General features: G+C 39.6%; 1 protein-coding gene across 1 annotated transcript in view; it reads left to right on the top strand.

The window, feature by feature from the left end:
* Positions 1–9663: 9663 nt before the first annotated feature.
* LOC126194954 (lysosomal-trafficking regulator) overlaps positions 9664–13704 on the top strand; it is a 304398-nt gene continuing 300357 nt past the window's right edge. Inside the window, exon 1 of the mRNA XM_049933343.1 lies at positions 9664–9710. The gene's annotated coding sequence lies outside the window, so the exon portion shown is untranslated. The remainder of the gene's footprint in view (positions 9711–13704) is intronic.

Here is a 13704-nt window from a genome sequence, read left to right as displayed (position 1 = left end):
GTTTGCTTTTGTCTCTTCAAGTGATTCCCTTTGTGTACCTGTCTGTTGTTTTGAAAAACTCATTAAATTTTTCATCAATACTTTGTTTGAGTGTGTGTTTTTGTTCTTCTTTAAACTCATGCTTAAAATTGTTGAAGCTTTGTGTAAATAAATGTTGTAAGATTTGCATTGTGATCGGGGTTTCTGGTGTGTGCAGTGCACCCTGTCCAGTCACGTTTGTATTAGGCGTAAGTGTGGCAGGCAAAGAATAATTTAATAAGTCTGAACTGTCTTGCATTACTTCTCACTAGAGGAAAAAATACTCCATGGAGAAAATTGTGACCCTGTCTCTTCTTCTGTCAACATTGTATCATTTTGAATGATAATGTTACTATCACCTGTGTCCATGTTAATTGAAAAATGTGATTGGCTGTTGTCACTGCGACAGACATTTTCAGTTTCGATTTCATTGGTTGCCACGTCCATTTTGGCAACATCTTGTGCCTGGCTATCCGGCAATGGACTGCTGGCAACCATGTGTCTATTGTGTGTACTCATGTCTTGATAATTTTACAAAATGATAAAATAAATGGTACTTTTGAATATGAAATATTCTGTTTGTAACAGTGAGGATACCACTACGAAACCTATTCAATGGTGCCTTGCTAACATGTATCACAATACATTATCAGTGTAACACAATTGTATGCACATATTTCTCACCCTAAAATTTTCTGTCTAAGTATTTTACAAGAATGCTTCTTTTTGGGAATGTATTAGGAAAGGTACTACATTCACTGTTGGTAGCGACACTACTATGCGCAGCCATACATTCAATGGATCGTGAATTTTCCTACCTTTTTGTTGGCTTTATCGCTCCTTCTGGAATTAATTCTCCAATTGATTACGTTCGATTTTTTGTACATCATGTGATTTCCATCCTCATTGCGATAACATAGTATCCCATTCATGAAACAGAGAAAGACAACAATTAGTATAATGAAAAATTTACAAAGTTTTATAATTATTTTAAATTATTACAAATGTGCTAACTCTCTCTCCTGAAGATGATGTCCTTCTGTAGGTTGCCAGGTGTAGTGGTTGGGGAGAAAGATAATGTGGATTGTCCAGATCTGCATTAAATATTGTTTAGCCGCCACCAAAAATTCACTCTCCAGAAACGTGTATGGGCATAGATGCATGCTTGTTAAGAACATCGTGGCTGCTCTGGTACATTGAATAAATGTTAATTCCTTTTAGTTTTGGTGTATGGCTTGTTATTTACCTTTTTTTACCCAACAATGCACAAAAATGCTGGTGTGACTGTGGTGGCTACTCTCTCTTCATGTTAACTTCGTCTCTGAAAGGTCCACTAAAAATGCAAGTCCACATCACATCGGGAGAAGGAAATTAGGACGTAGTTTGTTAGGAGAATGAAAGCTTGCGATTTCCGCATATTACAACTTTTACTTAACACAATACTGAGACAATGCAATTATATATGTCTTTCTTGCACCAGCTCAAAAGACAGACAGACACACTGATATCAATGAAAAAAACAAATGAGGTACATAAAAAAATGGTAGTTCTATTCTTCAATTTTCTCTTAGCTTACTGAAATGATCATACCTCCCTATGATATCTTTGCTGCATGGGGACAGTGCGAATATTTATTTATATGTGTAGAAGCTACACATCTGGAAACATCTTAGAAAGCTTTTGTTAATAGTTTTCAAAACTAAGCTTTTGCTATGGCGAACAAAAATGTCAGTATCGATTTGTATTATAAATTTTGACTTATGACAAAGAGACATGGAAATCTAATATTAAAACCATTTATTGAGAAATGTGTCTTAGACATCACCAGGGAAGATAAAAAATCACCAGAGAACAGACAGGAGTGGACAGTGTAATTATGACTGTAATGGAGATGACATGGGTTGTGGGGCAGGGTGTGTAGCTAGCCAAAGGGTTTCTCATGGCCTCGGGAAACTCTTTGCTGCAGTCAGAGTGAGAATAAAAAACAAGACTGTGATGTAATGGAAGGTGAGTGTATGATGGCATTTCAAAGGAATGTTTACTTTGTGGCCAGACTATGACGTCATTGTACACAATGAAAAATGAGAGCACATATTTGCCCATAAATAGAAAAAAAAACAGTCATAATAAAAACCCAGTAACAAATGCAAAATTTACAGTAGAACCATGTACAGTATTTAGTACTAGGACCGTCAGACATCACCTGAGCTTTCTGAGGAGTATCAACTTGATTGCCTAATATATGCAGGATGCGTAGGATAACATATTGAAGGAAAGAGACATGAAAGTATAAGAAGTTAGCTGTTGTGAAGGATGAAAAATATTCATTGAACAATTCGAGTTTATTGAGAGGACTATTATACAATCAATTTATGACTGATTGTGGTAAGCTACATCATGTTTAGACAGATAACTGTCACACTCAGACTTAATCTGCCTTTGGCACAAACTGAACTAATAGAATTACATACTGTATTATTTGTTTTACAGGATCTTCTTCTGTCTCCATTAGTTTCTCTGGCAAATGAGACTCGGCCACAACCGGACCACATTATTCGCTTCCCTTGTGGTGAAGATACAGATGTGGGTACACCACCGCCTGTACCAGACCAGGGGGGGATTCTGATGGAGGGAAATTATATGTCACTTGTCTATAACTTTAGCCAGCAGCACAGACTTGCAGGTAAAATTTTTAAAAAAAATTAGTTATTTTAGCGTTTTTGTATTGATTAAAAATTTGATGTCAGTTGACTGGAGAGGCTCTGGCCTACACTACTGAGTAAATTCTGCATTTATAAATTGGAACTCTAAATTAATCTACACAGTTATAACTCTGAGTGAACTCGTGGGTTCTGGCACTGAAAGTCACATTAACAGTGCGCTGTAGATCCTCGATCCCTCTAACTTAAGTAATGAGTCAATGAATGGTGCCTGTGAGGTGTTTGAATTACTCTGGATAAAAGTTGTAGACCAGAAACAGGAAACACTGAAAGCACCAGATGTCAGATTATGAAGAAAATGGAAAGACAGTGTAACTCACAATGCACAAATTACCAGGACTACATTCCTGCAGTATTTGAGAAAGAGTGCTCTTAGTGACTTCTGACTGTCTTTACACTTAATTTGAAACCTTTACAGAACTTTTTCTTGCTGATGATAGGAGTAAACTTTATTTCTAACTACATTTCTGTCACTTATGCGGTGAAACTGCAACATTAGGCATGACATTTTAATTTATTACTTATTTACCACTAACTCTTTTCACAACAAATTTGGCAGATAATATTCACACGTTCCACTAAATGTACAAGCATATTATATCACTGTATGATACACAGTACAGGAGATATGATGATTTATCCAAAGAAGTTCAGCTCTTTAAATAATTGAGGCCTAGGTTCATTGGTTATTTCCTAGTATGGGAAGATCACATACTTTGAATCCCAAAATTACACAGAATTTTGTTTTGACGTATTTACAAGAATCTAATCCGCACCTTTTTTTATCATATGCAGCATTCAAAATTGGGTGTGAGCATAAGATTCAGTGGTGCATTACAGAGTACAAAGTTTATTACGTCGTTCACCAGCAACATAATGGAAATTTAGGTATTGTTCATTATGCCGCAATACTTTGTTGCAATATTGTTGGCATGTGATCTTGTTATTCCTGGAGTAATGACTTCTGTGTTGCAACCCTGAGATGTTAGTATAAATAAACCTTTGAAGGGTTACGTTCAAGAACAGCAGGAAAAATGGTTTTGCAAACCAAACATGCTGCATCACCCCCCCCCCCCCACCCCCCCACCCCCTCCCTATTACACACTGGGTTTGCATGACTGAAAAATCATCAAAGGGCTAGTGATCATAATAAAATCATTCAAGAAATGCTGTGTTTCAAATTCGGTGGACAGCAGTGAAGATGAAGATGATGTGTCTGGAACGACACCGAGAATGATGGGGAAAGAGGAAATGAATCTGATTTTGATGTAGGCTCCTCTGAGGATACCGGTAATGATGGAATTGGTGAACAATGAGGAGTAACATCTGTAATTCAGGGTGTGTTTGTTTGCATGTCATGTAAGTAATCAAGTCAGGCATTCATTTTTAATAATGACTGTGTCACCTGACAGCGAGTCCTTAAAAATTGCTGTTTCGATAGTTCATGTATACGTCCATTGTTGTGTAAAATAAATTTAAACTACCAGTGTTGCGACAATGAACATTTTTTTTTATGATGTTGGGGTGCGCATTACATCGATGGCACACTAGATTTGTGTAAATATGGTATTTCAATATGCTGCACAATACACAGCACAAGTTGTTGTGGTTCTTTCTGAACTACAGCAGTCCTTTTGTTTGTTACATACAGCTTTCTTTGAATTCTTATCCAGTATTCTTCACTATGTTTTTAGCCTTGCCTTGTCTTTCCCTCATAAAGCACTGCACACAAGAGCACACATAAAAAATAACTGAAATGAAGTAAAATGTACTGTTGCTTGCCGATGGCAGGAGATCGAAAGAGAAATGGGTTATAACACGACTTACCACCATGATCAGATGCACTCAGCACGTTTGGCATTCCTCGTGTCAAAGACAAAGGAAGTTGCACACTGCTAAATCTAGCAAAAGTATTCTGAAGTACAAGGAGGTTTTTACGATACTTCCAACATTTTATCAAGTTATTAGCCACGGTTCAGTGGTTTGCGGGAAAAATAGAAAAGGAAAAAAATCCAATTTTTATACGTTGAGCATTTCCTATTTCCAGTCTTCAAAAGTTATGGTGTCGTTGGTGCTGGTTTTATTGAACATACACAAGTATTGACAGCATCGTGTGAATGCTGGATAAGTAAAAATGGGCTACTGTGGCAGCTGAGCTACAGTCACAAATTTACTGGAGTGTTCGTTGAGCAGCCTGCATGTGAGATGTCACACTGTTATGTGGTACCTCCATCAGGGTACTCTGATGCTAGATAGCACCACAGGTGGTCTGTGAGAATGTTCACACAGAGCGCACCTGCCATCAGTCAGGGAGTGCTGCCTCACTGCGACTGTGAGAAGACAGAGCGGACTGGTAGTTAGCTGAATTATATCCTGCTCAGACAGGATGCGGAATCCATGCACCACACCCTTGGTCACCTGTCAGATCAGTAGGACAGAAACTAGGGTTCATGAGACTGTGCTACACGCTACCGCTCTTCCACAGTCCAGTGCCGATGTTCGTGGAGCTGTGCTGGTTGTTGTGATCTGTGTCAAAGTGTTGGAAGATGGACACCAGTCGGTCATTGACAGGTGAAGCTCATGTGGTACTGTCCGGGTTTCTGACACCCTGCACTCAAATCGACAATGATCTGATCTGCTGATGACTGTCTCTGTGGAGGTTATGTGATGACTGTTTGCCAAACACTCGTGGTTGTCCTGTATGCTGTTTACGCATGTCAAAATGTTGGGTCTGGAATATTGAAGATTCGCTGACCCTCTTGACCTTCGAAAGCAAAATTCTGATGTAATCTAAGATACACAATCACTCATATGTCTCTCACTGATTATATTCGTACATTCAGAGTTAGTGAACTTGTGATGTGATGCCATGTTTATTATACACCTGTCTGTAACAGACTACTCAAGTGCCAGGTCTGCATAGAACTGCAACATTTTGGCATTGTACATAGCCTGTCTGCAAACTAAAATGTAAGGTTGTCCGCCCCTGGTAGCTCAGTGGTCAACGCAACAGAATGTCAATCCTAAGGGCCTGGGTTCAATTCCCGGTTGGCTCAGAGGTTTTCTCCGCTCAGGGACTGGGTGTTGTGTTGTCCTAATTATCATCATTTCATCCCCATCGACGCACAAGTCGCTTAAGTGGCATCAAATTGAAAGACTTGCACCTGGTGAATGGTCTACCCAACGGGAGGCCCTAGTCACATGACATTGACATTTAATGTGAGGTTTTGTAGTGTTAAGTTAGGTGAAGAAACAAGTTGGTGTTTTGTGGTGTTGTCTAGGTAAAGTCTTCTTGAGAGAGAGAGAGAGAGAGAGAGAGACGGATGGGCGGGGGTGGGGTGGAAGGGCAGGCAGGCAGGTGCCCAGTAAAAGTTAGATCAGCCTAGAAAGTTAATAAGCAATAAAATTATCTAGAAGGGAAACAATAACTCCACTCCGATGGTAATAACATATTTACTCTTGTTGTAAATGGACAATTTGTGCATTATTTATTTATTTGTGAAAGTGTAGTAATATTTTAGTTTATTTTTTGTTAAGTGTTTATAGTTATTTTGCTTGCTATTTTATAATTTTTTTTGTATATAATTGGTTTTGATGGTGTTAACTTGTAGGTGCCAAAACTGCATGGTCAGCATGTGCTCTTTCACTGCCCATCGGTACCGAGCTAGGATGGTCTATGTGGCTACATGGCTACTCTGCAGCAATGTGGCTGATGCTAGATGAGCCAGTGGTCAGTGCAAGTCCTGCCTGCCCTTGCTCTCCTGGTAGCACCTTTCGGCAGAGACCGAGAGCAAAGTCTGTTGCTTCCATTCCTGACAATTGTTGGCAGCATCGTGATAGTCTTTCACAACTGAGAGACCAAGGTCATGATGGTAATACGTGCATAAGAATTATTTTGTGTGTGTGTGTGTGTGTGTGTGTGTGTGTGTGTGTGTGTGTGTTTGTGTGTGTGTGCATATCTATTGAGGGAGGGAGGGGGGGGGGGGAGAGAGAGAGAGAGAGAGAGAGAGAGAGAGAGAGAGAGAGAGAGAGAGAGATGGGGGAGGGGAGATTTGGCAAGTATGAGATGGGGATAACTTACTATCATACCCTCTACCCTCTTATGTCTGTACTGTAGACTTTCATAACTATATCTTTCAAATTACTCTAATTTCAGTGAGAGAGATAGTTACGTTAGCCAGCAGCCCCCCTCCCCCATTGGGCATCTTGTAGGAACCACTGCTCCTTTGCTTATGTTTAAACTATTTTTCATCTGATGTTAATATCTGTGGCTTCTGTAGGAGCTAACTGTAGAGAACAGAGCAATATTTATAGCACTGAGCAAATAAACTGTTTCTTGGATTTTTGAAGTACGGTTTTATGTGGGTGACTACCTACAAATTCAGATTCTTCAGCATTTCTGCCAGGCCAGTGCTGTTTTCAAGGATTTCCTCAGTGATACACCCTAATGCTGGGTGAACTCAGCATTGTGATGATGACCGGGGAGTTCCTTGGAGCAAAAGCAATGGCTCCAATTGGAAAAATCAAACTTAATGTGACGAGAGCATTGTTGTGCCACTAAACCATCTGAACTGAATTTGCAAGGGGATGACCCTGCAGTCAGTTGAAATACTTTTCAGACCTGTCAGGATGCATTTGTTGATGTGGCAAGTAGATGTTGCTCGTTCTCGATGGAATGGCAAGTGGTTTTAGTATGAGGTCATCTTTTGGAAGTGCATTCCTACTGGAATGTAGTTGAATTAACTCTCCACATGGGGCTGTCCAGTCAAAATGCCTAATACAACTGGGAGGATGATCTGCACACAAAGGAAATTGTAGCTTTCTAAATTCTTCATAGTGTAATTAAAGTATGCCAGAGTTGCTGGTATGTAGAAGCTGTTTCTACCTGTACAGGCACTTATCAAATGGGAATGAATTTGTGCAGTTCATTGCTGCTACATTTGATATCTGACTGTGTGGTCTCAGTAGCGACATGTCGTGGTATCCTTGTTTTCTTGTGGTGGAGCTTACGGAGGAAGGTCCAGTCTCCTCGTCGTCAGCGGGACTTCCCCCGTAAGCTCCATCACAAGAAAACAAGAATACCATGACATGTCGCTATTGAGACCACACACTGGATTTAATGTCGACTATCAACGGCAACTGATCTCTCATACTGGAAGATTTTTTAGATATTTTATTTTATTGTTACACTTTTTATACTAGCTTATTCAAGTTGTATGTTTTACCTGGTCAGGCTAGTGGCTGTATTATATTAGTATTTGTATTTTTTTATGGTATTTTAAGTATGAATCCAATTTCACATCAGTTACATTTTATTGTCAGATGCTTGTTTTGCTATGGGAAGTAATTTTAAGAAATTTTTAAGTAATGCCTGTGCATCCTGCAATTTATTCATCACACTGGTTTAATATGTGCTCTAGCTAAAGTGCCCTCTGCTGGCATTAGTCTCTTGTATAAATAACAGACGCAATCTGAGTATTACCAGCACGTACCATGTACTCACATGTTTAACTTGACGATGATTTACATCAGAATATTTTAATCGTATGTATAGCTGCTATACATGGGTATAAACATTTTATAATTTTATATTTCATGCATCACTAAGACTTGTTAGATTTGGCGTTAACTTGTTGAACCTGTTGCTTACACAATACTTATCTTTGTAGCAGATGTGAGGATGGCAGTATGCTGAAACCGGTAATCAAATGTAAGAAATCCATGTGATTGAGACGGACTTGTGAAGGGGAAAAAAAAAGAAAGAAAAAAAAATTAAATCACACACAGTGAAAGCAGAAAATCATCATCTCTTCAGTCATAAGTCACAATGTGAACAAAAGTGTGTGTTGAGTGATCATGACAGATGGTGACTGAAGACGAGTGTAACAAAAAAATAAGTGGATGACAACCACACAAAATCACATTAGAACTGAATGCCATGGTCGAGAACCCTGCCAGCACCGAAAAAATGTGAAGGGAGTTGCATAAAAAAAGGGAATTGAAGGGTAGAACTGGAATTCCAAAGCCAGTGATGCAAACGCCTGTAACAGGGAAACATGGTACCAAAGCTATAAGAACTAGACTTTGGAGCAATGGAAGAATGTCATCTTGTGATATGACTCTAGTTTCACACTGTTTCCAGTTTCTGGCTGTTTACATCCCAAGAGCGAAACATAGCAGATATTCAGTGACTATTTGGACTGTCGTGATATTTCCTGAGTCCAATGGTTACTCTGTAAGGTCACATTACGGACAAGGATTATGTGACCTTTTTTGCTTATCAGGTCCACCCTGTGGTACATTGTTTGTTCCCCAGTGGTAATGCTGAGTTCAAAGAATACAGGGCCTCTGTTCACACAGTTTGCTTCATCCAGGACTGGTTTTGTGAGCATCAGGATGAATTGTCTCTATCACCCATGGGCTCTATAGTCACCAGATCTCAGTATTATTGAGCCTTTGTGGTCTAGTTCACAGAGAAGAGCGTGTGATCACTATTCATGTCTATAGAATTACCTGAACTGGCCTCTATTTTGCAGGAAGAATGGTGTAAGATTCCCTTGAAAACTACACAGAACCTCTATTTATGCATTCAGAGATGACTGGAAGCTGTTTTGAATGCCAAAAGTTTTCCTAGGCTGTACTTAGCATGGTCATGTGTTGTGTTTTTGCTGTTTCCATATTTATGTTTACCCCATGGTTGTAACTCAGAAAGTGTTAAGAATGAATGTTAACTGATTTGCCCTTTGGTCTTGAAATGTATCTGGCTCTCATTTTCTGACTGTGTTGCGTTATTGAAATTTGCATGTTTTAAATATCATTTACAGTCACTGTCTCAAATAAAATGTGTATCTTTTACATGTTTATCTATAACCAAAATTATTACCTTTGTTGTAGAAAAGACATCGCTGCTGCATTTGATATCGGTCGGTTGTGAATGCCTCCTTTTGGAATTGTGGACCGATACCAGTAATGGTGAGTTGGACAACTCATTTATCAGTCACTTAAAGCTTTAGTGACATAATACTTTTGTGTAGTATTAAGCTTGAGACAACAATGGACATTGATAGCCTATTTAGAGGAACAGTAAAAGATAATAAATACTGTCAAAGACAGACATACAATGTGTTGTGCATTTTGTAGGGTTCTTTTTTTTTACCTAACATGAAACTGGAGTCTGCTTCACATCTCCTGTGCAGCAAGCCATGTAAATTTAAGTATTAACTATGTTTTTCTTACTTGTCACTTCTTTTTCTGTGTTTTTTTTGCTTTTAGGAAGCTTTAATTTTCAAGTAGTAGTAACAGTGTTCTATAGATTCCATGTTTGTTATAATACGGTCCAAAGACAGTTAGTGCTTATTTTCATTGTTTCCAACAAGAAGTGTCTAGCAACCACAGTTTAGTCAGCTATCAGCCGCCTTTAGTGAATTTGCAGTGTAGATAAAAGTTGATGTGGAAGAGCCCCAGCGGCGGCGATAGAGAGCACTGAGTGCACCCAACTGCAAATTGTTGCTCACATCGGCATCAATGATTCCTGCCATCTGGGTTCATAGGTCATCCTCAGTTCATAGAGGTGGTTGGCGGAGTTGGTGAAGGCGGAAAGTCTCGCTCGTGGGGTGGAATCTGAGCTAACTATTTGCAGTGTCGTTCCCAGAACCAATTGCGGTCCTCTGGTTTGGAGCCGAGTGGAAGGCTTAAACCAGAGGCTCAGACGATTCTGTGGAGATCTGGGGTGCAAATTTCTCGACCTCCACTATCGGGTGGAGAAATTTAGGATCTCCCTGAGTAGGTCAGGCGCACACTACACGCAGGAAGCACCTTCAAGGGTAGTGGAGTACGCGTGAAATGTACAATTGGGTGTTTTAGGTTAGAGAATTCCCTCCCTAGGCCCGACAAGACACCTCCTGAGATATGACAAGGTAGCAGTAGGCAAAACACAACAGGGAATGACAATATTAATATTGTAATAGTAAACTGCAGGAAAATCTATAGAAAGGTCCCAGAACTGCTCTCATTAATAAACGGTCACAATGCCCACATTGTACTAGGGACAGAAAGTTGGCTGAAACCAGATGTAAACAGTAATAAAATTCTAAACTCAGATTGGAATGTATATTGCAGAGACAGGCTGGATAGTGAAGGGGGAGGCGTGTTTATAGTGATAAAAAGTGCAATAGTATGGAAGGAAATTGACAGAGATCCAAAATGTAAAATAATTTGGGTGAAGGTCACGGTTCAAGCAGGCTAAAACATGGTAATTGGATGTCTCTATAGGCCTCCTGGCTCAGCAGCTGCTGTGGCAGGACACCTGAAGGAAAATTTGGAAAATATTTCAAGTAGATTTCCCCACCATGTTATAGTTTTGGGTGGAGATTTTAATTTACCAGATATAGATTGGGAGACTCAAACATTTATAACGGGTGGCAGGGACAAAGAATCCAGAGAAATTTTTTTAGTTGCATTATCTGAAAACTACCTTGAGCAGTTAAACAGAGAACCGACTCGTGGCGATAACATATTAGATCCTCTGGTGACAAACAGACCCGAACTATTTGAAACAGTTAACGCAGAACAGGAAATCAGTGATTTCAGCTGTAAATAGAAATATTAAAAAAGGTAGGAAGAGTTTTCTGTTTAGCAAAAGTGATAAGAAGCTGATTTCAGAGTACTTGACGGCTCAGCACAAAAGTTTTGACTCAAGTACAGATAGTGTTGAGGATCAGTGGACAAAGTTCAAAACCATCGTACAATATGCGTTAGATGAGTATGTGCCAAGCAAGAGCGTAAGAGGTGGAAAAGAGCCACTGTGGTACAACAACCGAGTTAGAAAACTGCTGCGGAAGCAAAGGGAACTTCACAGCAAACATAAACATAGCCAAAGCCTTGCAGACAAACAAAAATTACACGAAGTGAAATGTAATGTGAGGAGGTCTATGCAAGAGGCGTTCAACGAATTCGAAAGTAAAGTCCTATGTACTGACTTGGCAGAAAATCCTAAGAAATTTTGGTCTTATGTCAAAGCGGTAGGTGGATCAAAACAAAATGTCCAGACACTCTGTGACCAAAATGGTACTGAAACAGAGGATGACAGACTAAAGGCCGAAATACTAAATGTCTTTTTCCAAAGCTGTTTCACAGAGGAGAAATGAACTGTAGTTCCTTCTCTAGATTGTTGCACAGATGATAAAATGGTAGATATTGAAATAGACAACAGAGGGTTAGAAAAAATTACAATCGCTCAAAAGAGGAAAGACCGCTGGACCTGATGGGATACCAGTTCGATTTTACACAGAGTACGTGAAGGAACTTGCCTCCTCCTTGCAGCTGTGTACCGTAGGTCTCTAGCAGAGCATAGCGTTCCAAAGTACTGGAAAAGGCCACCGGTCATCCCCATTTTCAAGAAGGGATGTCAAACAGATGTGGAGAACTATAGACCTATATCTCTAACATCGATCAGTTGTGGAATTTTGGAACAAGTATTATGATTGAGTATAATTACTTTTCTGGAGACTTGAAATCTACTCTGCAGGAATCAGCATGGGTTTCAAAAAAGATGATCTTGTGAAACCCAGCTCATGCTATTTGTCCATGAGACTCAGAGGGCCATAGACACGGGTTCACAGGTAGATGCCGTGTTTCTTGACTTGTGCAAGGCATTTGATACAGTTCCCCACAGTCGTTTAATGAACAAAGTAAGAGCATATGGACTATCAGACCAACTGTGTGATTGGATTGAAGAGTTCCTAGATAACAAAATGCAGCATGTCATTATCAATGGAGAGAAGTCTTCCGAAGCAAGAGTGATTTCAGGTGTGCCACAGGGGAGTGTTGTAGGACCATTGCTATTCACAATATATATAAATGACCTTGTGGATAACATCAAAAGTTCACTGAGGCCTTTTGCGGATGATGCTGTAGTATGTCGAGAGGTTGTAACAATGGGAAATTGTACTGAAATGCAGGAGGATCTGCAACGAATTGATGCATGGTGCAGGAAATGGCAATTGAATCTCAGTGTAGACAAATATAATGTGCTGCGAATACACAGAAAGAAAGATCCTTTATCATTTAACTACAATACAGCAGGTCAGCAACTGGAAGCAGTTAATTCCATAAACTATCTGGGAGTAGGCATTAGGAGTGATTTAAAATGGAATGACTATATAAAATTAATTGTCGTTAAAGCAGATGCCAGACTGAGATTCATTGGAAGAATCCTAAGGAAATGCAATCCGAAAACAAAGGAAGTAGGTTACAGTACACTTGTTCACCCACTGCTTGAATACTGCTCAGCGGTGTGGGATCCGTACCAGATAGGGTTGATAGAAGAGATAGAGATGATCCAACGGAGAGCAGCACACTTCGTTACAGGAGCATTTAGTAATTGTGAAAGCATTACGGAGATGATAGATAAACTCCAGTGGGAGACTCTGCAAGAGAGACACTCAGTAGCTCAGTGTGGGATTTTGTTGAATTTTCGAGAACAAACCTTCACCGAAGAGTCAAGCAGTATATTGCTCCCTCCTACGTATATCTCGCGAAGAGACCATGAGGATAAAATCAGAGAGATTAGAGCCCACACAGAGGCATATCGACAATCTTTCTTTCCACGAACAATAAGAGACTGGAACAGAAAGGAGAACCCATAGAGGTACTTAAGGAACCCTCCGCCACACCCTGTCAGGTGGCTTGCAGAGTACGGATGTAGATGTAGATGTAGAAGTAGAGAGTAATTATGCCTTATATAATGAGATAATGGCCATAAAGATTTAAGAAGGCAAGATGAATAGTAGTAGTGCTCAGGATTCAGTCATCTTGAATCAGATATTAATTCCACTTCATATTTTTGCTATTAGTGTCAAAACATTAAACAAATAGCTTGAATTCCATATATTTTTTAGATTTGGTTTTCAGCTAAGTGAGGGATAAGCCAGTCAGCAAACATTGTATGTTTTTCATTTAATCTTTG

This window comes from Schistocerca nitens, chromosome 7 (genome assembly GCF_023898315.1).
Source record: "Schistocerca nitens isolate TAMUIC-IGC-003100 chromosome 7, iqSchNite1.1, whole genome shotgun sequence".
NCBI classification, from domain to species: domain Eukaryota; kingdom Metazoa; phylum Arthropoda; class Insecta; order Orthoptera; family Acrididae; genus Schistocerca; species Schistocerca nitens.
This window is presented reverse-complemented; position numbering and strand designations above follow the sequence as displayed.